This window comes from Macrotis lagotis, chromosome 2, assembly GCF_037893015.1.
Source record: "Macrotis lagotis isolate mMagLag1 chromosome 2, bilby.v1.9.chrom.fasta, whole genome shotgun sequence".
Lineage (NCBI taxonomy): Eukaryota > Metazoa > Chordata > Mammalia > Peramelemorphia > Peramelidae > Macrotis > Macrotis lagotis.
Genome location: NC_133659.1, coordinates 313,520,704 through 313,546,191, shown reverse-complemented (window position 1 = coordinate 313,546,191; position 25,488 = coordinate 313,520,704). Strand labels below are relative to the sequence as shown.

The window sequence follows — 25,488 nt, the reverse complement described above, 5'->3', positions numbered from 1 at the left end:
ACAGAGAAAAAAAGGGAAAGAACTAAGAGACAGAAAGATGGAGGAGAGGAGAAGAGAAGGATGGAGAGAAGAGAAAATAGAGAGGAGGAGAGGAAAAGAGGGGAGAAGAGAGGGAGAGGGGAAAGAAGGAGGAGAGTTCTTTATAGTTTGACCAGGCACCAAAAGTTGAATTCCCCTCCAACTATCTTCAGCTCTTTCCACCTCTCTCCTTCCTAACCATCTTCAGAGAAAAACCCCAAATAAACTCCCAAACCAAACACGTGTATGTGTGTGTGTGTGTGTGTGTGTGTGTGTGTGTGTGTGCGCGCGCGCCCACAAATCTAGGATCTAAGAGGAGGAAAGCGTGGGTGCAGTTTGCACGATACATCTTTCATTTCCATGCTGTGTTCAAAGACCTTTTTACTTACAAATCAACTGCAGAACCCTTCATGTACTCAGAAGCCACATCAAACCCTGCAAATGCTAATGATTTCTATCAGAATTTCTCCATTGAAATATGTCATTACAGCCAAACGTGTTGGCCTTCATGTTGCTTTTTTCTATGGGCTTCTACCTGTACCATGTATTTATAAGTATACTTTATTATATTTTAATTAATTTTGTTAGATTTTCCCAATTATATTGGGGGGGGGGGGTTGCAAGGCAATGGGGTTAAGAAACTTACCCAAGGTCACACAGCTAGGTCATTATTAAGTGTCTGAGGCCAGATTTGAATGCAGGTACTCCTGACTCCATGACCGGTGCTCTATTCACTTGTGCCACCTAGCCACCCTGACATAGGTAATATTTATTAGATGTTTTCTTTAAATGTATGGATTTCATATGACATATTTTACCACAGACAAAAATTACTGATTTTTATCATGTTCCTTAATCTCTCCCCCTCTTTCATGTCATTTTAAAAGAGATGAAAAAGTAGTTCAGCATAGCTAACCTACACACAAAATACACAATATTTCACACCCACAGTCCCCACCACACCAGTAAAGAAATGACAGTACATTTCCTCAGTTTTTCTCTGGAAGCCAAGTTTCATCACTCTAATTACATGTCATTCTACTTGGATTTTTTTTTTTGTTCCTTTTCATTTAACTGATGATAGTTGTCATGCACACTCTTTTCTTGGTTCTACTTACTTCATTTTGCATTGGTTCATGTATTTCTTCCTGTACCTTTTCTGGATTTTATAAATTCAAAGATTTATTAGTTAAAATGTATAGGGGTGGCTAGGTGGTGCAGTGGATAGAGCACCGGCCCTGGAGTCAGGAGTCCCTGAGTTCAAATCCGACCTCAGACGCTTAATAATGACCTAGCTGTGTGGCCTTGGGCAAGCCACTGAACCCCATTGCCTTGCAAAAACCTAAAAACAAACAACAAACAAATAAAATGTATAAAAGAATATATAATAAATGTACTCCATATCTATACCCACTATTAAAGAATTCAGTATTGTGTCTACACTAGGCTCATATATACCAATTGAAAGAAATAGATTGTTACAATTATAATAGCACATAAACTTCTTATGTGGGTATCATAGACTTCTATATTTATTTTTTCTTAAGGCAAGTAATATTCCATTATGTTAATGAATGTTTAGTCATTCTCCAAATGAGGAACATCAACTTTGTTTTCAATTCCTTGTTACCAGAAAAAAAAAATGCTCATATGAATATTCTGTTGTGGAAGGATTCACTCTTTCCATCATTGACTTTACAGTTCTACATGTGTATTAGTGAAATTCTGAGCCAAAGAATGATACGGCATTTTAAATCAGCTTTTTTTTATGTTTTTGCAAGGCAGTGGGGTTCAGTCGCTTGCCCAAGACCACACAGCTAGGTCATTATTAAGCGTCTGAGGTCGGATTTGAATTCAGGTCCTCCTGATTCCAGGACCGGTGCTCTATCCACTGCACCACCTAGCCACCCCTAATTCAACTTTTAAAACATTCATTTTTTTCAAGTAGTTTTACGGGAATCTAAAAATATCTGCATCTACACACATAGAGAAAAATATTTATATCTCTGCTTATTCTGTAGAGATATTCTTAGGCTCCCCCAAAATGGACATTTTAAAACCTCATTTAAAAAATCACCCTTTGATTCAGAATCCCATTTAAAGGCATATATACCCAGACCTTTATGTATATATACATTTATATATAAACACACATTTTTGCTTCATGACTAAGTGAAAGAAATCCTAAAGTTAGGAAGACTAGCAGGACTTCCACATCCATAAATTCAAATGTATAACAAAGAGTGGATCACCTGCATGAAACCGTCTCTGGGCGCCTTTGCATTTGAGATCCTGGTTCTCAATGTCACGTGTTCTACTTTAATCAATTTGTACTCATCACCAAACACTTATTTCATGCCGATTACTTACAATTGTAACACATTTGGGTTACAAAGAGGTACAAGCCACAGTCCCTGCCTTCCCAGTGCATTCTCACACACACACTGGAAATTTCCCCAATGGGTCATATTTGAATTTCACTCTTTCCTCATCTCTTATCCTCTGAATCTTGGTCTTCTTTAATAGCTAGCTCAGCTGCCTCCTCCTCGGGGACACTTCCCCGATCTCTCTCCCACCGTTATTAATACCCTCTCCATCCTTTACATTTCTCCTGTTATGCTCACTCGTGTCCACGTTGTTCAGAGAGGACCAGCAGCTCTGGTGTGAGGCCTCGCTGGGCCCTTTCCAGTGTTGTTCATCCACCACCTGGGTCTCCAAGACACTGTGACATGCAGCTCCACCGTAGTAAACAGGTTGAGGGTATCCAAGGGGCTTCAAACCCATCAGGGCATTGGGGGGACTGTCTACCCCAAGGACATGAAGACTTCCTCCACTGGGTGTCTACTCCAAATATATAAAGACTTCCTCTCTTGGGAGAGGACAATGTAAAAATTTGTTCTGACAATCAAGTGCCTGAAGTAGGCACTGTGGATCAAGAAATTAGTCCAAGAAAGATGCCAAAGTCATCCACTGTATTCTCAGTCACTGACAATTGTCCTGATTTTGGAATCGTCACTAGATTTTGAGACCAGTGACTTTGGGCAACTCTGCCTCACTTAAATCCAACCCGTGTGCGTCAAAAAGACATCACGCATAATATTTTACTCTTTTTTACTTTCCTCTAAGTTCTATAGAGACAGGAAAATGAAGAAGCAGCAGGTGAGTTGTGGTCCCGACCCTGCACACGGGCACCCCAGGCCATAAGGCTATCTTCTCACTGGACTGAAGCAGCAGGGGGTTCAGCATCCCACCTTTTTTTTGGAGGCTGCATTGCCCACCTCCTGCCTCTGTGTTAAGGCACTGTGTGTGGCTAATTACAAAATAAACCCCTCTCTAGGAAAGGGTGTTAGGGGTTTCCTTGATTCTCTTGGCTAGTCATCAAATAGATGATGACCTGGGTGGAGTGACTTGAAAGGGAGTGAGGGATTGGTCAAGGTTTCCTGCCTCAAAATATCTCCTGTGTGTACAAGGTCATCTATCCCCTACAATGTAGGGCACCCATCCGGGTGACATAAGTCTGAATTTACATCATTGGAGAGTCATACCTTGGAGACTGCAAGGCTTTTTGGTCTTTAAAAATACAGACAGTCCTTAAGGCAGAGGTTCTTAACCTTTTTTGTATTATAGACCACTGGGATAACCTATGGAGCCTTTTCAGAATCATGTTTTTAAATGCAAAAAAATAAAATACAGAGGATTACAAATGAAACCAATTAGACTAAAATGCAGTTATCAATTTTCTTTTTTTACAGACTCTTAGTCAGCAAACCTTGCCTTAAACTGACATCTAAACAGAGTGACAAGTGGCTGAGAGTATAAACCTTCCCTAATAATGGAATGGGAGGCAAATGAGAAGCAATGAGCCCAGGATTGATTTTGCCCTCCTCCTTATTTTGGCCTGGCATTAGCCCTCGATGGTAAGAGAAGGGGGGGAGTCCTGGGCATTTATTTAGCCCCTACTCTGGGTCAGCCACTATACTAAGCACTTTTTACAAATATTCTCTCATTTACTCTTCTCAACAGCACTGGAGAGCAGGTTTTCATATGGCCCCCATTTTACAGCTGAGGAAACTGAGGCAGACAGAAGTTGAGTGACTTGCCCAGAATCACCCAGCAATGAGTATCTAAGGGCATATTTGAACTCTGGTCTTCCTGACTCCAGGTCCAGAGCTCTATCCACAGTGACCCCTAGTTGCCTCTAAATTAATAATAATAGGTTACAGTCATATAACGCTTTTGCATTCATAATTCATTTTGTAAACATTAGATTCAAATCTTGCCTTTAATTTAAAACCTGAGCAATAAATCACAACTAGTCACAACAGAAAGTTGAACTAGTCATAACCTTTTGAGCTTCAATTTCCAAATAAAATGAGAAAAATGGCCTTGATAGCCTTGGAAAGGCTTTTCAACTGTTGAACTATGATCCTATATTTAAATAGCCCTTTTAAAAATGTGACAAAAAATAAGGGTGCAGGATCTCAGTGATGAAGCCAATGGCAACTGTCTATCTAGGTTATAAAATCATCTCTGGCCTGGATGTTGCAAATAATACATTCTTAATTTCCTAGATATTAAGATTGATTAGTGATCAAAGATTGATCCCTTATTGATTAAATCAAACATCTTTTTTTCTTTTGCTCCCCTTTTTCTTGGAAACGTTGGTGCTTTCTTCCATTTTATGATTGTAGAATTATAAATTTAGAGTTCAGAGATCAATTAATCCAGCCCCCCTAATTTTACTGATGAGGAAATTGAATCCAAGAGAAATTAGATGACTTCCCTAAGATCACACAGGAAGAAAGTGGCAGGTGGGATTCTAACATATCATCCTCATCAAAATCCAGCATTTTTGTTGGTTCTTCCCCTATTAGGCAAGCCTAGGGAAACTCTCGGTCTTGTTTTAATTTTTTCCTGATCCTTGGCTTCCTTTTTTCTGGTGCACAGGTACAATATTAAGAGTGATGGGGGCGGCTAGGTGGCACAGTGAATGGAGCACCAGCCCTGGAGTCAGGAGTACCTGAGTTCAAATCTGGCCTCAGTCACTTAATAATTACCTAGCTGTGTGGCCTTGGGCAAGCCACTTCACCCCATTGCCTTGCAAAAACCTAAAAAAAAAAAGAGTGATGGAGGGGCGGCTAGGTGGTTCAGTGGATAAAGCACCGGACCGGGAGTCAGGGGGACCTGAGTTCAAATCTGGCCTCAGACACTTAATAATTACCTAGCTGTGTGGCCTTGGGTAAACCACTTAACCCCATTGCCTTGCAAAAACCTAAAAAAAAATAGTGATGGCCCATAATTACAAAGCCATAACAGGATTTTCAGTCATTCATTATGATAATATAAAAGGTCACAAGATGTAATTATTACCCCAGACCTTTATCTGTAAAATGGTGATAATAATAGCACTTCCCTCAGGAGATATGAGGAGAATAATAATGAATTGGTATTTTTAAATGGTTCGCAAACTTTATAGTCATGTAAAAGTCAGCTATCATAATAAAAACTATGATTATAGTAAAATGAAGTAAGGCATACTTATCTTTCTAGAGCAGGAAGCTTGGAGTTTTCTCTCCTTTAAATGAGGAAAATTGTGGATTAAGACTTTCTATACAACTGTAATTTCATTAATAATTGAAACATTTTTGTTTCATAAATAGGTGATGGTTTCTTATTCCTAATTAATTATTCTTTAAAAGAGCAATATGAGTAAATGAATTAGGTTGTTCCTTCTCAAGGCTCTGGCAAATATTAAGACATATTATTTGGCAAAGAATAGCTTCTCCCTCTACTTCCTTGCTCTGTCTCATCCACAGAACTGGGCATAACATAAAATTGAAGGGTGTTCTTTTAATTCTTTGTATGTGTTGAGTGGCTATTGAATAGAAAATTGAAATATTGAATAATAGACTCATGTACTAAATAGAAATTGGCTACAATATAGAGCTAAAGAATTACACTACTTCTCATCCTTTTGGGTATGTATGGATTAGGGTTCTATATTTCTAATATCAAAAGGAAGGTTCTTTTTTATATGTAGTGAAAGTTGCCCCTTCTCCCTCCCAAAACACAGATGCTTACACTGAGAACATCTCTCAAGAGAACTCACTTTGTCCCAATCCAGTCTACTTTGGGGGTCCCCTAGATTCAATTTTAGATAATTCACAAAACCAGCCCATTTGCCTCATAGGAAAATGGTAGAAGAAAGAGTCATGGAGGAAGAGCAGGAATGCCTATCAAAATCCCAAAGGGCTCAGTGGATGGGGCTGATATAAAAAAGAGGCCCATGGTGGGGTAGGAAAAGAGAAGGAAGGAAAGGAAGTTCTGAACCAATCTGGAGCAGCTCAAGAAACATTCCCATTTGCCACCAGGAGAGACCCTTTTTGTGAAAAAATGGGCAGGGGACACAGGTGTAAACAGCAAAAAGTTTAATTAGGTTGGAGGCACTCCATACCCGAGAGGCAGGAAAGACCTATAAAACTGTCAACTGAGGCTCCGGGATAATCCTTCCACTGTCCAGCAACTCAGTACTTGGCATCGTCCTCTGGAGAGCAGCCAGGCCTTTGGAAACAGGCTAGACTGAAGGAGCGGTAGCTGCGGCATAAAGGACCCATGATGCCTGTTAGGAGCAGAGCCCAGGGACTCCGGATTTGGAGTGGGGGGCCTATCAAGAGAGGACAGCTGTGAGGGTGAGAGCAACAAGGCCCAGCCTTCTCCTTAGTCTAAGTCACCAAGACTGGTCAAGTCCCAGGGTGGGGGGTGGAGGCCGGAGGGTGATAGATTAGAGATGGGAGGAGGGGTGTCTTTCCCTTTTATGGACCTGAAAAGAAGTCCTTTCCTTACTCCAGAAAGGGTTTGTTTTATAAAGTTTAAGGGCTTCCTCTTCTCTCTCCCTCAATGGTTTCATCAGCTCCCATGGGTTCCATTACCCATCTCCACGCAGATGTTCGCAGATGTGTATGTGCTAAGCCTAAGTCCCTCTCCTGAGCTCCAGTCCAGCATCACCATCTGTGTTTTGTAAAGTCGGACGGCCCATGGACATGTCTAAAATATACTTCCTTGCCTTTTCGCAAAGAACCTACCCCTCTTCCAATCTCCCAGATTTTTGTGGAAGGCAGCACCATCTTTCTGGTCCTCAGGCACCTCACTCTTACTTACCCTTTAACTAATCAGGTAACATCTTTTCCTTTCCACCTTCATAGCATCTGGTTCATCTGGCCCCTTCCAGCCAATCATATAGCCTCTGCCCAAAGCTCTGTTGATCATCTCTAATCTATCCCATGTACCTCTTGGTTTTTATCTAGCTATTAGACTATCTTTTGTCATTCTTTATACCCCCATCACTTAACACAGTAAATGCCTACTAATCACTTATGGGCCGACACCTCTCGCCAGGGACTATTGCAATAGTCCATCGATTGATCTCCCTGCCTCAAGTCTCCTATTTCAACTACTCAGTTATCAAAGTGATGTTTCCTGAAACTTAGGTCTGACTATACTATTCTCCTGCTCAGTGAACTCCAGTAGTTCCCTATTATTATATCCAAGAATAAATACAAACTCTAACTCCCGGGCTCGACTGCTTCCCTTTTGTCTCTTCTTGTTGCTTGATTGGCTGGTCAGAAGGGAAGGTGGGGCAGCCCTTGGCAGAGTTGCAGATATTTGAGGTTCCAACTTTTTACCTAGGAGGAGATGGGGAGGGGGTACGTTAGGTAGATGAGAGATCTCCAAAGCATCTCCAGACCCTTTGTGTCAGAAAGGGGCCTCTGATGCAAGGATTAGTTCTATTCCTCGTTCTATTGAAGTTAATCCAATCCAACAAAGCTGTATTAGGCCCCTAGAGGGATCCCCTCATGTTAGTAAGCTCTGGGGATCCAAATATGAAGTTCTTTCCCCATAATCAAATCATTCATAATCAAACGAGGGGAGAGGGAAGAAGAAAGACCTGAACAAAAACCTACATTGCAATCCAGATGCAAAGGAAATGTACAAACCAATTGTTTTAAGAAATTTAGAGATGAAGGAATTCTTCTCAGCTGACATGATTCATGAAGGAGGGGTGGCCTGTATCTGATCTTAAAGGGAAGAAGTCATTCCAACAACTGGATGTGGAAGGTAGAAAACAGACCAGTTTGTTCCAGGAATGGGAGGACTGGAGAAGGGAAGGAAAGGAGAGGGAGAGGAGAAGGGGAGAAGGCAAGAAGGGAAGGAGCCAAATGAAATAACTTTTTACTTATGAGGCATCTGATGACTTTCTAAAACATGGGAGTAGCCTCCAGGACATGAAAAGAGTTCACCATTTCATTTTTTTCATAACTTGTTTCTAAAGAATATTTTGCATAGGGCTCTTTCCTGGGTAGATGTCATCAGAGGCCAGCAGATACTTCCCTCACCTGTGTTTTCTTCATTTTTGATCTTGCCAGTCAGAGACACAAGGAAAATTCCATTTGTTTGCCAACGTGTCTATGTTGCCCCCCAGATCTCTCTGGTACAGTGGGATCTGCTGTCTCTATGGAAGGGGTCAGGTTCTCCAAACGAAACCAGTTCACAATTTCAAATTCTCCATTTTCAGTTCTGTGGGATATTTTTTTCTCTTCCAGAAACATGACTGTCCTCAATGATGCCTGCAATCCCATGATCTCACTTCCCCGGGGAATTCTGTTAGCCTAGCTCCATCAGCAGAGGATACAAAGGAACACTTTTTCTTTTCTTTTTTTTTTGTCAGTTCCACATTTCTCACAAATGTGAGGTTTTCCTACATGTTCTCCCCCCATTGCTGGGAGTCCCTATTTAAAAAAAAAAATGAGGTCGGTGCTCAATGTGCATATTTTATTAAAGGGAATATATTTTCCCATGTTTGCACTGGAAATCTGCATTCGGGCAAACCTTTAGCCAAAAGCACACCCACATATTTTGGACATTCTTCTGGCCAAAAAAAAAAAAAAACAAAAAACTCTGCACCCAAAGCATCTGTTCTATGTGAAAGATTAATGGAGGAAAAAATGTGCAAGTCAGAAACTAAAATAGGATCAAATAGGTCTCTTCTACAGGAGACTAGTCTTCTTTTAGGCAAGAAGGTAGGATGAAGCTACTGGGAGTTAAGCAAAATGTGCATCTCTACTCATCTTGAATATTTTAAATATTTGGAAGATAAGGCAGGAAAAAAATTGACTTTCATGCCTTTGTTCCTGCATCTCAGACATACAGGAACTTGCTAGAATTGTTTCTGTTACGTTTATTATTATGCTCAAAATGTAATATTTCATTTTGAATAGGATTCTGCTTTCAAGGCTTCGGGCCTTCAATGGATCTTTTCTCATCTTGACATGGCTACTTCTTCAACAGTTCAGGCTATATCCAATCCACGTCTTCCCATCCTGCATCATTAGCATCACTATGTCCTTCCATAAACCTGTACAAGGACTCCAACCAAACCTTTGATGGACTTTGTCACGGCCATCCACTGGTCATCCCCTTGGGCTCGGCCCCACCATCTTTTCCAGATATATAGCTCTCCGATGACATCTTTCATGTCATTTCTTCTCTGCGATCCTTCGCTCGTCATTTACTCTAAATCATTCATTAACTATACTTTTCCCTGACTCCCGGGAAAAGCAGCATCAAAAGGGCATCAAGAGGACTCAGCTCCCTTTGGTTTTTGCTTCATATCCTCAGTTTCTAGACTGCTCTATAATTTTGTCTTAGAGAGACCGAAGCAGTGAGGGCAAGCATGTGTCAGAGGGGAAGCTTAGATCCGCGTCTTCTTGACTTCAATCGTTCTGGAGTAGCTGGAGTGTTGAATCTAGAATCATAGACCTGAATTCAATTGTGGACAATTTGCAGCTGTGTTACCTTAAGCAAGTCACCAGCCGCTTGATTCAGTTTCCTCATCTATAAAATGAGAGCAATGATAACTCCCAACCTTCCAAGATTGTTGTAGGAATAAAATGACATATTCGTAAAATACTTTGCAAATCTTAGAGTGCTTTATTTATTTATATTATTTATCATCATCCCTAAACAGGATAGAGGACACTGGGCTTGGATTCACTCCTCTGCACAGGATGGGGAACAGAAGAGACCCTAAGAAGCTATGACAAAGATATCTAGAAAAGACAGTAATACAAAGAGACCCACTGAGGAATGGAATTTAATCTTCTGTTGCCCCGGATTGAGGTCCTTTCCTCAAAGACCAAATTGATTTCTAAAGAAATGTCATCTGTAAGCCAAAACCCTGATCCTGGAGCAGCAGGTGGCATTATAAAAAAGTCCCCCAATCACATGACACACAGGGCACCATGGAGCTAGGAGGGACCCGGGAGGTCCCCAGCCCAGCTGCCTCATTTACTCCATGAGGAAAAGGACCCGGCAAAGCCAAAAGATTCCACAAGGTCCTGCAGGTAGATAGTCAGTGGAAGAAGCAGCCTGAATCTCAGACTGGTAGTATTTGCATTGTACCTGGATGCTGACTCTAGTCCTGGACCATCACCCTTGGGTGGGTTGTCTGATTGACAGTTTGCAGTTTTTTGTATCTGGAATAGCTTCCAGAACAGGACCTTCTCTACAATCCAGTCCTGGCTGACTTCAATCAAATGACAAGTGAACTGATTAGAGAATTAAAGGGCATCAAGATGACTTGCTACTAATACTGGGGCACCCTTGGGGCAAGCCCCTTTCTCTTCTGGCCTCGTCCGCCAAATGAGGGAGTTTGGAGAAGACCCCAAAGGCTCTTCCACTTCTTTGCTATGATGCTGGTGATGTTGTTTCCCTCTGAGATGTCATTGGGCCGACAGCGAGTCATTAAACTGTGTTAAGTCCTACAATGAAAGGCAAAAGCGTCTTCAGATAGCCCCTGCCCTTGAGAATCTCCCATCCCGATGGAAGAGCTCCAAGACTTAGTGCAGATGGAAGGAAATCTGAGGAAGGAAGGGCCCTGGACAGTGGAGGTACTGGGGAAGACACCCTGCAGGCAGTGAGATTTGAGCCAAGGAAAAATTCTGCATCGAGGAAACCTAATCCCTTTCTGTCCCATGGCTTCCTGAGAAGCACTGGGAGCAGAATTCTGACATCTTTGTTGTCAGCTAATGAAACCCAGCCCAAAGTGCTATCCGAGGGTGCCCCCTTCTGACAAGATGCCCTAAGGAAATCCATCCCTGGCAGAAGCAAGTCAGACCTTTCCATAGACCTTTAGATGAGTGGGGGAAAATTGGATTTTTTTTATCTTCATTTTGAAAGGCATGTGGTGCTGGGAATTCCATGGGCTGGTTCTCATATCTGATTATACATGGCTCAATGAATTATCTTCCAGGTTATTTCATAATAGAATGACTCAGAATCCTGTCACTCCCAACTGAAACTTTCCCAGACTTTAAATGTCTTCTGATTTTATTTCTTTCCTCTGTGGGACTTTTCTACCACCATCTGGTGTTCAAAGGTGTTAAAGCTCATGGAGTATTGGGACCTGGGACCAGAAGGAACCTCAGAGGCCACCTGGTCCAACCCCTCCTCATTTTACAGAGAAGGAAATAGGAGTCCAGAGAGATGGAGGACCCTAAGGATCCTAACCCAGATTGATTAACTCCAAAACTCTCAGCCCTTTGTAGTTTTACATGCCTGTGAACTTCCATAAAAGAGTAAATGATGGAAGTAGATAGCAGGTGTCCACCAAGACTCAAATCCTAGGAAGAAAAAGTCACAGGTGTTTCCTAGAAGCTTGGGGGACCCCTGGTTTTGGAACGGTGGACATTTCTGCCCAAGGCGCCAGTTTGAAACAGTATTATTGATTCACCAGACTATGGATTCTACTTCTGACAGAAAATAAGATCCTTTTAGTTTGTCTTTGTAACCCTGAGGCCTAGTACCTGGAAGATAGTAGGTACTTAATACTGACTTGTGGAATGATTGATTGATCCCTTCCTCCTTCTAGAAAATGGTACATTCCAGTACAGGATGCCATTATTAACTACTCGAACTCATGTTGGTCTATGTCTAAAGTTTTTCCTACATTGACTCCCTCCCCTCGCCAGTCAAATCTGCAGCAAGATTAATATGTCTCATACATAAATTCCTCTGCTCAAAAACCCAATGCCTCTCTATGGCGTGTTCAGTCTGTCAACTCAACCTTCCACACCTGGGCACCCATTTCCCCCTTCCAGCCTTATCTCCTATTGTTCCCCTCTGGTCGGCTTTGGAGGACTCACTCTCCCCTGTTGACCTCCCTTGTATCCTCTGAACTCTCTTCCTTTGCTTCCGGATGCCAGGAATGGCTTCTGTCCCTTCTTCACCTGTGGAATACTTAACTATGCCCAACATCTCAATGCTAATGCCACTGCCCCTCTAGTTTATATATTGAGAATGATTTTAAGTTATGGTGATGTGAACAAGACATAAACTTCTCCTGCAAGACTCCACAAAGGCAAGGACCTGTTTTATCTAAACTGTGGCTCTATTATTGAGAAAAAATGAAATGTAAAAAAATAAACTTTATGTTTCTCCCAGCACTAATAGTATTTATATATAGTAATCAATAGTCAATTGAGCATGTATTAAATAGTCATATGCTAAATAGGCCCTTCAAAATGTCTACATTGGCAAGGATCTTGGAAACTAGAGATTCCCACCTCTATCTAAACAGATATCCTCTTTGTTTGAAGCCCTCAGCATGGAGAAGCCACCACCTCCATTCTTTGACTATTGAAGCAGCAGGATAGAGAAGACTCTAAAGTCCTGGGTTCATTTCCCATCTCTGATACATACAAGTCTGTGTGATCCTGGACAAGTCACTGGACCTTCACTATTCTGGGCAGTTCTCCAAGACTTTGCCTTGCAGAAAGGGTGCTGACCTGCCTTAGTGAAACAGAGATCCTCTCCTAGAAGTTCTCAGCATCCATCAGTGTTAACCAAAGATCTGGACCCAAAGCATGTTTACTCAGAAGCCAAAACCAGCTTCTGTTCATCTTCTCTCCAGGGCTCTTCTGGGTCTAAACAGAGAAGGTCTCATAGAAAGGCAGCATAGCAATAGAGAAGAAGGCATCAAACTTGGAGGCTGGAGACCGGAGTTCAAATCCCATCTCAAATATGTCTTTGTTTAAGAGACTGGGAATAGTCCTAGAGACTCCTGAGGTCTTCCTACATCATACGTTATTCTTGGCTGCTTTGTGATCTCGAACAACCCATGTGAGATTTCTGTGCCCGGCTTTTTGATCTGTTAAATGAGTGGTGAGAGTTGATGACAAGCCTCTAAACTCTTCTAACTTTAAATTTATGCTACTAGGAGCCTTTCATGTGTATGAACTTTTGAAATAGGGACAGCCAGATGATGAGACATCATTTCTGGAGTCCGGAAGATGCAAATTCAAATCCAGCTTCATTTTACTAGTGGTGTGACCCCGGGCAAGTCATGTCACCCTCTTTACCTCAGTTTCCTGATCTATAACATGAACTGGAGAAGGAAAAGGCAAACCGCTCCAGTGTCTTTGCCAAGAAAACCCCAAATGGGGTCACCACTAAAATGACTCAATCAAAAGACATCAACCTCTCCAAATATTTGAAGAAATCGGTTATGTTCCACCTCAGTCTTCTCCAGGAACATAACCCAATCACTCACACAAAACCAGGCATGGTCGTCTTCAGGACTCTTTTCCTCTCCTAGAGGAGTGGTAATTTATTAATTAGTCAATTAATTATGCTCACTAATTCAATAGATGTCAGTTCAGGAGTTGAATTTATCAGACCATTTAGATACACACACACACACACACACACACGTCTCTTCTAAAAATTCCAGCTTCTACATTTCACTGGTAGTTGGAGCACGGATTTCTTTTGTTTGGGGTTTGAATAGCCACAGCTGTAAATCTGATTCTCTGGTGGGATTTTGCTGCAGCTGGAGAGGGAAGAAATGAAGCCATGATTTGTAGCCAAGGGAACAAGTGTTTATGATAATTTAGGCATGGAAGGAAATCACTTACAAACTTCTTTCAACTTGCTTTGCCCACATTGTAGAATGTCCATGTGTTGTTTATGTGTTGAGTAGAAATCCCTGTGTTCTTTTATTAAGCATAAAATGAAAAAAAGTCTGCATTCAACATTCAAACATGTTTAAACAGGAACTAAGGAGAGGGCATGGTTTTGCAATATCTTTAAATGCAAGCCAAAGAAATAACCTTAGATACTGAGTTCCTCTTGTGGCTAATCTGTCTCCATCATGTCCTGGAGGGATAGACAGACTGTCATAACCAAGGATCCAGATGGAACAGGAGGGGGTCAGCCCATGAGAGGCCAGGAGCAGATGTCCAGGCAAATCTGCGGAAGTGAGTAAGGACCAGGTGTCAGGCGATGGGAGCAGAACCCAAGGACAGCCACAGGTCTAGACTAGCGTGCAGCAAGGGATGGCTTGGGACAGCATCCACCAGACTTATTTAGCCAAAGTTTACAACAAGGGCAGCGAGTTGGCGCAGTGGATAGCGGCCTTGGAGTCAGAAGGACAGGAATCCAAATCCAGCCTCAGACATTTATTAGCTGTATGACCACGGGCAAGTCACTTCACCCTGATTGTCTCACAGCCAGGACCATCTCTACTCATCCTCATTCATATCTGGATCCAGATGACTCTGGAGGAGAAAGGGAGGCTGGTGACCTAGCACAACCCCCCACACACACTCAAATCCAATTCACGTGATTGTCATGGCATCACCTCCCAGATGCTGTGGTCTTCTTTGAGAAGGAAAGACAACCATTAGTAAGTCTTACAACAAGGTTCTACATCCAGGGAGGGGTAAGACAAGTAAATAAGCAGCAGAGGAAGTCTAGGAGTGGGAATTTGGATTCAAAGACCTCTATGATGCCAGGGGAGGGAATTCTGAAGGATTTCTGAGATTCCTGGGACAAGATCGGTGATGAACCACAAAGCTATGGATCTTGGGCTCCTTCTATTCCCTTGTCTAAGGCTCCTTGATTCTGGAGAAGGCTTTCATGGAAATTCATCAAGAGAAGGGATTATCTAATTCTTTATACTTACAGTCATAGTGTCTGGTTCAGTCTGGCACATAGTGAGTACCTAATAAATACTCGTGGAATTGTTTTACTGGACATCTGCAACAGGAAATTTGTTAAATACCTATCCTGTCTAGAGTAATATCATAGGTCCTAGAACCAAAAACAGATGAAAAATGGCATCGTTCCTACCCCAGATGGGTTACAATCTCCTAGGGAGCGCATTTATATGAACACGAATAAGATGGGCTTGGAGTCCAAAAAGAGATTCCAAATGTCAGAAGAAAATTCAAGAATGGAAAAAATACTTTCTTTGGGGGTAGGAGGAGAAGGTTGGGCATGAAATGAGGAAAACTTCATGAAGGAATTCATCTCTTTACTAATATTCTCCTGATGAGCCTGAAGGCAGGTTATTTCAGAAAAAAAAAATTTAATTAATTGATTTACCCAAAGTTGTACAGCTAGTAAGTAGGAAACTTGAGAATCAAACCCTCACCTTCTGGTCTACATCCCTGCTAGAATCCTATTCCAAAGTTGCTGCTCCTCGTGGAGATTCTGGAGTCATCTCTTGGTCTGGTGATATCAGTAAGGTACAATCTGATTTCTTAATTCATGAGTCACCTGCTGGTCTGTTCTCTCCAATGCACTGCTCATTGGATAGTTCTCCAAAGACTTGTAGTTGTTTTGTGGTCTTTTCCCCAAATAGCAAAATGTTTCAGCTCTTTTAGCCCAGAGCCTTGGGGTCTATCTCAGCCCCTTCTGATTCAGACCTCCAGTCAATCAGCCAGAAGCCCTTAAATATTAAATCTTTTGATACTACTTTTCTTCTACCTAAGATGCTACTCCCTGGGTTGGCATACTCTTTGAACTAGAGTAAGAAAATGCCTTTATTGATTAAGATCCCCAAGGACCTTCATGAAGCAAGACCAGAACTAGCTACGTGAGGGTCTGGCGACCATTGTCCCATTCTCTAATACAGTGCTGCTTTCTGCAAATAGAATTAAGTGCTGAGAGAGAGGACAAAGGAGGAGGGGAAGACAGAGCCAGAGCCAGATACAGAGCAAGACAGGGAGAAAGAAAGAGGGTCAGAGAGAGCAAGAGAAAGACAGAGAGACAGAGACGGGGGGGGGGGGGGGACAAGGGGGGGGAGAGAGAAAGAGACAGACAGAGAGACAGACAAACTGATAGACAGATGAGAGGGAGGAAGAGAGAGATAGAGACAGAGAGAAAAGAAACAGGGGAGGGAGAGAGGGAGAGACAGAGACAGACACAGGACAAAGAGAGAGGGAGACAGACAGACAGACAGACAGAGACAGAGAGAGAGATTTTGCTTTTGTCATATGGGCTACATTGGGGATGCCTGTGTTCAATTTAACGCACATCCACTGCCAAGTGTGAAAAAGGACTTTCAATACAGAAAACAAAGAAAAAGCTCCTTAGAAGTTATCACCAAGGACAAGCTAGTCCGGGGAAATAATGAATGAAAGCACAAACAGGTGGGATTGCTCTGGGCGACCCTCCTGAAGAAGAGTTCAGAGCTGCACCTTTAGGACTCGTTGAGAGTAAGGCAGAGAGAGACAGGTCAGCTTTTCTAGATGGAAGGGAGAATGGGTAAAAAGCACTGAAAGCAAGGAGGCCGGAATGACTGCTCTTGGGCGTGTTGTGGGCACCGGGCAGGAGGAAGGGTTCCTTGGCTCCAACCACTTTAATGGCACAACACAAGAGAAAGGTTGAGACCAGAGCGTCTTGTCTGACCAACTAAGAATAAAGTCAGGGGGAGGCTAGGTGGCGCAGTGGATAGAGCACCGGCCCTGGAGTCAGGAGGATCTGAGTTCAAATCTGCCCTCAGACACTTAATAATTACCTAATAACCTTGGGCAAGCCACTTAACTGCATTGCCTGGCAAAAATCTAAAAAAAAAAAAAACAAGAAAACCCAGACCTTCACACATCTACTAACAATAGTTTCTGTGTATAAAAGTCTCTCGGGGTTCAAAGAGCTTCCACAAACATGCTCTCTTGGGAACCTTTACTATGTCCCTCGAAGTTAGGCAGAGTAGATAATAGTCGAGAATACTGTTCCCTTTCCTAGATAATAGAAAATAAATAGAAAATAGCTTCTGACAGACCACGGTCTCACAGATACAACGCTGGCTTTGGTGTGCAATGACCTGAGTCCTTGGCTCTCATTTTTATTCCCTTTGTGACCTCAGGTAGATCATTGGACTTCCCTGAGCCTCAGTTTCTTCATCTGTAAAATGAAGGAGTTGGAAGAAATGGCCCCTGAGCTGACCCTAGAGCGAAGACCTATTATTAACTTGTCCACAGTCACATAACTAGTTAATGATACAAGATCATAACCATAGACCAGAGCGCTCGTGCTCTCTCTCTGTGTGTCACTCTCTGTCTTTCTCTCTGTCTCTGTCTCTCTCTGTCTCTCTCTGTCTCTGTCTCTCTCTGTCTCTTTCTCTCTGTCTCTCTGTCTCTCTCTGTCTCTCTCTCCCCCCCATCTCTCTCTGTATCTCTGTCTCTCTTTCTGTCTCTGTCTCCCCATCTTCCCCCACACACAAAGCCATTATGAAGCTGAATCATAGACCATTAGTGACAGAGAGTTAGCTAAAAGCCTTGATAGCTTGCTCTGATGCCAGGCAGATCCCATGGAAACAGCCCCAGCCCCGTCTCCCCTTCTCTTGGGAGAAGACCACCCAAAAAGGGGAGCTTGAAAAGGAAGTAACCCTGGAATGGAAGGAGATTGAGGAATGATGTGGTCACAGCTCACCTTAATTATTCCAATTAGTTTGTGGCAGGATCAGAATGTTCAGAACTTTCCTAGGGGGAACTCTGAGCTCATCAGGAAGAAATCTGGAAGTCAACAAGACCAAAGGGAGCTTTTCTACCTCACCTCTTCTTCCAATGAGAAGACACCAAACCTAAATGGTTCACAATGAGCATCTTACCCCTTCTTTATAGCTCTGTTTTTTTATAGCTTTTTTATAGCTCTTTATACCCCTTCCCATAGCTCTGTTTCCTCTAGGTTCCTGCCTGCCCTGGCACCTGCTTACAGTTTTCTTTCCTTCATGTTCCCTAACCCCAGGGAAGCTAAGCTCCTAACTGCTGTTCCTCAAGCATCCCATTTCCCACCTCCGGGACTTTACTCTCCCCTGGGACAGGAATGCCTTTCCTCCTCATCTCCCTCCTGGAAACCCTGTCTCCTTCAACTATAGACATATTGTGCATGGATGGATGGATGGATAAAAGTATATTTAATACATGTATATTTACAGAGACCCCACAAGCTTTAGTGCAATTTTAAACCTAACAGCCCAAAGCTATAATTTTGAGCTATTAGACTTCAAATTACACAAAGGTTTTGCAAACCCTCTGTCTTTTGCATCTATAAATATATATATTTAAACATTCACATTTATAGGCATAGTTGTACACATATGTGCAAGAACGTGTAGTTCTGTCATGTCTCCTCTATGGAATATAATGACTATAAAGTCCTGGAGGACAGTGGTTACTTTACTTCTTTGTATCACCAATGCTTGGCGTTCATATTGAGGAAACCCTGGGTGCCAGGGAATCAAGGGTAAGTGAGTTGCCCAAAGTCACCCAGCTAATGAGTATCAAGTGTCTGAAACCAGATTTAAACACAGGTCCTCCTGACTTCAAGGCCAGTGCCCTACCTGAAAATAGAGCACTGACCTTGGATGCAGGAGGATGGGAGTCTGAATCCAGCCTTAGACACTTGACACTAGCTGTGTGACCTTGGACAAATCACTTAACCCTTATGCCTCGCATCCAGAACCATCGTCCTGGTACTTATCTGGCCACTGGACCCAGATGATTCTGGAGGAGAAAGTGAGACTGGTGACAGCACAGTACCCTCAACTCAAATCCAATTCCCATGCTTGTCATGGTCTCACCTCCCTGATGTCACCGTCTTCCTCGAGAATGAAGGACAAACATTATTACAAAAACATTAGTATCTGGTAGTTGATCAAGTCCCACAGAAGGTCATCTTAGTGCCAGAATATCCTAAGAGAAGGGAGTGGATTAGGGATGAGCTTTGACCTGGAGTGTCTCTGTCTCTGTGTGTGTGTGTCTGTCTGTCTCCCTCTCTTTCAAGGTTCTTACACACACACACACACACACACACACACACACACACACACAATCACAGCTCCCTCCTTTGATACTTTCACAAATTTATGATCTCGTCCTGATCCCAGTGACATGAGTTATCCTTCCAGTGATGGCAGCTAGACGATGCAGTGAATAGAGCCTAGGCCTGGAATCAGGATGATCTAGGTTTGAATCGAGTCCCAGACACTTTCAAACTGTGAGACCCTGAACAAGTCACTTAACCTCTGGTTGCCTCAGTTTCCTCAACTGTAAAATGGGGATAATAATAATAACAGGGTTGTTGTGAGAACCAAATGAGATAATATCTATCAAATGATTAGCACAGATAATAGGTTAATTATTACCAAGTTTTCATTTTCCACAAACCTCCCATATAAGATCTAATCATCCCTCAGTTGTTTGCTTGGTTTTTTACATTTCCTGGTGCCACTGCAATGCTCATTCTTGCCATATAAACAGCCCCCATCGTTTTCTGGTCTCTCGGGCAGATCTTTTGTCCAGGCTCATGTTTGTTACTTCCAGAATGTGATCTCACCATTTCGTGCCATTCCCTTCTCTTTTTGCTTTCAGTCTCTCCCAACAGCACAGGTGTATCTGGCATTAAAGAAATGGACTTTGGGCATTTCTAGTAGTTGAAATTCAACCTTTACAGATTCATTCTTTGGGGCTTATCATCGCCTTCCCCAGACAATCCTCTGAAAACAATTACCACTGCAAGAGCTAACACATTAAATCCAGAGAATCAAAGACTGTCAGAGATGGAATGAACGCAGAATCTCACAAGGACCCCAGAGGTTATCTAGCACAGCTTTTACTGAAAAGAAATCTCCCCTCCAATAGTCCCTCCATCTGGTCTTTGCTTGAAGACCCCAAGGGGTAGTCCATTGCACTTTGGACGCGTTCTTATTGGTAAGGAGTTATCATCAACCTAAAACCACCTCTCAGCAATTTTAACCCACTGATCCAGGTTCTTCCCTGTTTGGCTAAACAGAATAAATTTAAGCTCTGTTCTACACAAGGAATCCATTAGTTCTCTAAAGAAAGCTATTGTCTCACCTAAACCACTCTTCTCTGAGTTAAAATATTGTATACCCAGTTCCTTAAGCCAGTCTTTTTAGTTTTTAGTTTTGAGGGGTTTTTTTTTAGTTGGTTTTTTTTTTTGCAAGGCACATGGGGTTAAGTGGCTTGCCCAAGGCCACACAGCTAGGCAATTATTAAGTGTCTGAGACCAGATTTGAACCCAGGTACTCCTGACTCCAAGGTTGGTGCTTTATCCACTACGCTACCTAGCCGCCCCAAGCCAGTCTTTCTAAGGGATATTCTTGGGCCATTCTTGATGCCCTCCTCTGATCATCTCCAACTTGTCCTTATAATTCCCAAAACGTGAGGCCAAAAGCTGAATGCCATACTCCAGTTGTGGCATATCGCAGTATGGGGCAGGACGCATACCTCCACCACTCAAGGCAGCCCAAGATCACCTTAGCTTTCCCACAGCTGCCTTAAATCACCCTGCGGACTCTTGTCAAACTTTAGTCCACTAAGACACCCCCTCTATCTTTTTCAGATTAACTGTATTGTCTAAGCCCCCTGCTTCTATCCTGCACTTGTGAAGTTAATTTAATAACTTGTGAAGTTAATTTTCTGAGGCACCTTGTGGGACTTTCACTTCTCTTATTAAAGTCCATCTTATTAGATGTTTTAACGAATATTCTAGCCTGTTGAAATCTTTCTAAACCCTCACTGTCAACAAACACATCAGCTATTGGTATCACTAGCATTTTATCACTTAAAAATTGAATAAACATGCTGTTTATCAATTCATTCAAGTAATTAACTAAAACATCAAACAGCATTACTGCCAAGAGAATACAAGGCTTTCTTTGAATAAGCAAGAAATTCCCCAGAGCCGGGGAAATCACTAGTCCAAATTCAAGCAACTGGACGATAGCAAAGTCAAAGTTAGAGGATCCAAATTTAGCTAGAGAAGATCACATAGAATTCGAGCCCTTGGAAGTCATCCAGTCTAAATCCCTCATTTTACAGATGAGGAAACTGAGGCCCCGAGAGAAGGACTTGTAAAATGGATAATAGGATCACAGATGCAGAGCTAGAAGGGATCTCAAAGGCCATTTAATCCTATTACACACACCGAAATAAAGAAATCAAGTTTCATCCAGACAAATGATTTATTTAGCTAGGCTTGCGGTTGAAGAAACAAATGAGATCCCCAGGCTCGCTCTTGGAAACACAAGAGGTCCTGCATTTTGGCTTCTAGCCCGTAAATATACAATTTAGAGAGAGTAAAAAACAAGATGTGAGGATTAAGCCACCTGGTTTCTTACTGATGGAGGGGATCTGGAGGGAGAGGAGTAGCCTTGTGATATTCTTTAAGTAGGGTGACATTTGGGAAGGGAAGTAAGCTTGTGAAATCTCCAAATTCAGATGATTTACATGGAATTGAAACAACTTCCCTCAGTGGTGGAAGATAAGCAAAATGGAGTTATTTAGGCTATTTTTAATAGAATGATCCAAATCCCTCCTTTTATAGTTGGGGAAACTGAGGTCCCAGGAGGGGGAAGTGACTTTATAAAGAGGTTAATAAATCCACAGCTTCGATGGTGAGTTGGTGCAAATCTCTCTTTTTATAGACAAGGAAACTGGAGCCCAGAGAAGTCCTCTTTCCACCTTCCAAACTGACAATATGCCAAGTTTTAGTCGTTGGATCATCTCTTAATTGATGAAGGGCATGAGGGACCAAGAAGCAGTTAAGAACACCACTAGGTGGCACAGTGGATATAGCACCGGCCCTGGAGTCAGGAGGACCTGAGTTCAAATTTGACCTCAGACCCTTAATAATGACCTAGCTGTGTGACCTTGGGCAAGCCACTTAACCCCATTGCCTTGCAAAAGCCAAAAAAGAAAAAGAAAAAAGAAAAAAAGAACATTAGGCACTGGAAGCAAGTCGGGGCCTAAGCAAGACAGAAAATAGAGTCTGAAAAATACTAAAAGAAAGAAGAAACCCCAAAAGGGAGGACCTGGAGACCAACTTTATGCCTACATCACAAATCTTGCCTAACCCTACCCACGTGTCTTGCCTGAGTCATCTCTAGTCCTTGGGACTACAGAAAATCCTAGGGTGTTTCTATTCATTTTCCAATAGCTTAGCTCTCTAGAGTATATGGGGAAGAACAAACAATAGGCTTGGAGTTAGAGGGCATGTTTTTCAGTGGGCCTCAGTTTCCTTCTCTGTAAAATATGGGGTTTAGATTAGACCAGCTCTAACATCCTTTCTTTGTGTGTCTATATATATATATATATATATATATATATACATATATATATATATATGTATGTATTACTTTTATTATTTGGGAGGAGACAATTGGGGTTAAGTGACTTGCCCAGGATCACACCACTAGTAAGAATCTAAGGTAAGATTTGAACTCCGATTTTCTTGCCTCCAGGGCTGGTGCTCTAGCCGATGCTTCACCCAGCAGCCCCCTCTGATGTCCTTTCCAGTTCTATCATTCTTTGAACTACTCAGCACACAAGGCCATTTTTCAGAGGTTTCTCAGGTTCCTGAAGACCCCACCCCAATTAATAGCAATGAATCTGGGTCAAACTGGGCTTCATGGCCAGATGGAAGGCTGGGCCTGCCTTGGACCAAGCCCACGCCCAAGGGCTGACCCTGCCCTCCAGTCCAGTGAGCCCTGGCTCTCCCCACCGCTGGCCTCTGGGGTTGGCTCCCTGACCTGTTGACCAGCCCCAGGAACGCCCTTGTTCCAGAAGTTCCTGGAACCAAACTACCAAGAAAGGCCACTAGAGGTCACTTTGCCCTAGAATTCAAAACATGCCAGCCACGTGCATCCGATGGATGTTTACTGAAATACTTCAGGAAAAAAAAACCCAGAAAGACGATTGAGTCACTCATGTTGCTCAAGTTGTCTGGCAATGGCCTGGTTGGCAGTGGGGCAATCTTCCTCTCTCAGTCCCCTCCCCACACCCACGTCTTTCTAGATCCTTCTAAAGTATGAACCAACCCAACACTGTTTGGGAATGCCAACCGGCTGCCAAGGCAGCTCCTGGGGCTCTGGGGGTATCCGGGAAGTGAGGAGGACCTTGTAGACCCTTCCAATTCCACCCCGGAAGACAGTCTGATTTAGGCCTTGGGATTTCAAAAAGACCATCGATAAAATATTTACATAGAAAAAAGGGCCCACATCTAAGATCATTCTAGTAAGAATTAGCACAAGTCTATAAGACTGAGAGCCTTAACCCCAATGGAGAAGTAACCAAACATAGGAATGTTTTTTTTTTAATTTTATTTATTTAAGGCAATAACATGAAGTGACTTGGCCAAGGTCACACAGCTAGGCAATTATTAAGTGAAATCAAATTTGAATTCAGGTCCTCCTGACTCCAGGGTCAGTGTTCTATCCACTGAGAGACTAGCTGCCCCCAGTAATGGTTTATAAGAGAAGCACTCTCAATAATCACGGGAAAGAAATAGTCCAAACTGAACAAAATTTAAATTTAAAAAAAAAAACTGCCTCGGACTCAATTGGTCCTATTTCTTGTCATGGGCTTGTCTTTGTGGGCCTCAGTTTCCTCATCTATAAATAAAGGGGTCACCACATGAAGCAGGAATGTACAAAAAAAAGCAAAAGATGAGAGCTCTGCCCTCCAGCATCTAAGAAGCTAATGGCAAGAGAGCAAACAAATATGAGCAAACAAGAATTTGAAGGATAAATTGAAATACTACTCAAGGGGAAGCGCTAATACAAAGGCGGATCAGAAAAACTTGCCTCCCAGTCTTGCCTCCATTAGCCCGTGAGGTTGTGCAGAGCCTAGTCTGGTTCAGTTTCTCTCTCTTTTTTTAATCAGGTGGTTGTCTTGGCTTCTTTGCCTTTCTTTGAGCTAATTCATTGGCTTTATGATAGAAACAATGTGAGGTGTTATGTCATTCTAAGCCTTAGGGATGACACCCAGAGCCAGAGTTAGGCAAGCTTTGTGAAGTCAACCTGAAGTTTATTCCAGTTCCTTCCTGGTTGGGTCTCTTAGTATCATAGGTTTTTCAAAGCCTACTTGCTTAAGGTCCTGAGGGCTTCATCTATGGCACTCTTAATAAAAATTAGTGGATAGGGGCACCTAGGTGGTGCAATGGATAGAGCACTGGCCCTGGAGTTAGAAAAACCTGAGTTTATATCTAACCTCAGACACTTAATAATTGCCTAACTGTGTGACCTTAGGCAAGTCACTTAACCCCACTGCCTTGCCACAAAAACCAAAATAAAATAAAACACTAGTGTACTGACTGTCATTGACACCTACAAGCTGAACAACCCTTGCAGATCACCTTAAGAGAATGCTCCATACACCTGGGATCTGTCTGTCCAATAATAAAATAAAGGAGTTGAGGTTTATATAGCACCTTACCTAAGATATCTCCTTTGACCTGGCAAACCCTGTGAAGTAGGTGTGAGCCTCACCCTCAAACTCAAATTAAAAGTGACTTGCCCAAGGTCACTGAGCTCAGCCAAGCATCAGGTAGAAGGCCAACCTGTCCCCTTGTACATGCCAGCTCTGGCACCTGGCCACCCTAATCCTGGAGTTTATACCAACTCTAAAGTCTAGGCTGGCATAAACCTCAGAGGGGGCTGGCCACCTCCGGGTCCAGAGCCTGCCCAAAGGCAGAAGCGGACGAGTATATTGATGTCTGTCCATTTGCACCAAAATAAAAGATGGAATGGAGGAGAGTGGATTGTCTCACTTTTGTGTAGTGGCTTCTAAAGACAGAGGAGAAGAATGACAATGATAATGGCCCAGCCTGGGATCTGAAAAACCGGGGGCCACCGGAACATAATAGGTGGTGGGGAGCAAGCCCAGTGTTATGGAAATGGGGGACCGGCCATCCCCGAGACAGGATTACCCAAGGGGCAACGCTTCTCCCCACTCCTACTGGGAGGTCACCAAGACAGGGCAATTCCTTTGTATCCCTATCCCTATGCAAAGGGACAAAAAGGTGAATGCCTAAGGTAAAGAGAGGCCGGGCCTAGCCTGGCCCTGAGTCCTGGGAGACCCAGGCCAGGAAGAGAGCAGTTTAAAAAAACCATGAATTGTTCCTTATTCAGTTATGGCCAGAAAGATTTCCATTTGCATTTGGGAGTTTGGTATTCAGAGAGCTTAAACTGTTTCCCTCTCCAGTGAGCACCACCAAATAATAACGAATTCTCTCTGATCCCCAGATTCAAGGCTTTGCTCAGGGTCTTCCTGCCCATCCTCCCCAGGCTGATCAACCTTCCCAGCTAAAAACCATTTCTCCTTTTCT

The 25,488-nt window shown here is 42.7% G+C and overlaps 1 long non-coding RNA gene across 2 annotated transcripts; it reads right to left on the bottom strand.

Annotated features, from left to right (window-relative positions):
- Nucleotides 1–13,978: 13,978 nt before the first annotated feature.
- Nucleotides 13,979–24,039, bottom strand: LOC141511774 (uncharacterized). Of its 2 annotated transcripts, XR_012475398.1 has the most exons (4): nt 23,966–24,039; nt 17,791–17,873; nt 14,184–14,322; nt 14,011–14,066 (listed from the first exon to the last, which is right to left on the bottom strand). It is a non-coding gene; the product is annotated as an uncharacterized LOC141511774 (long non-coding RNA). The 2 variants fall into 2 exon arrangements; XR_012475397.1 differs by having other exon boundaries at nt 13,979–14,322.
- Between the last annotated feature and the right edge of the window lie 1,449 nt (nt 24,040–25,488).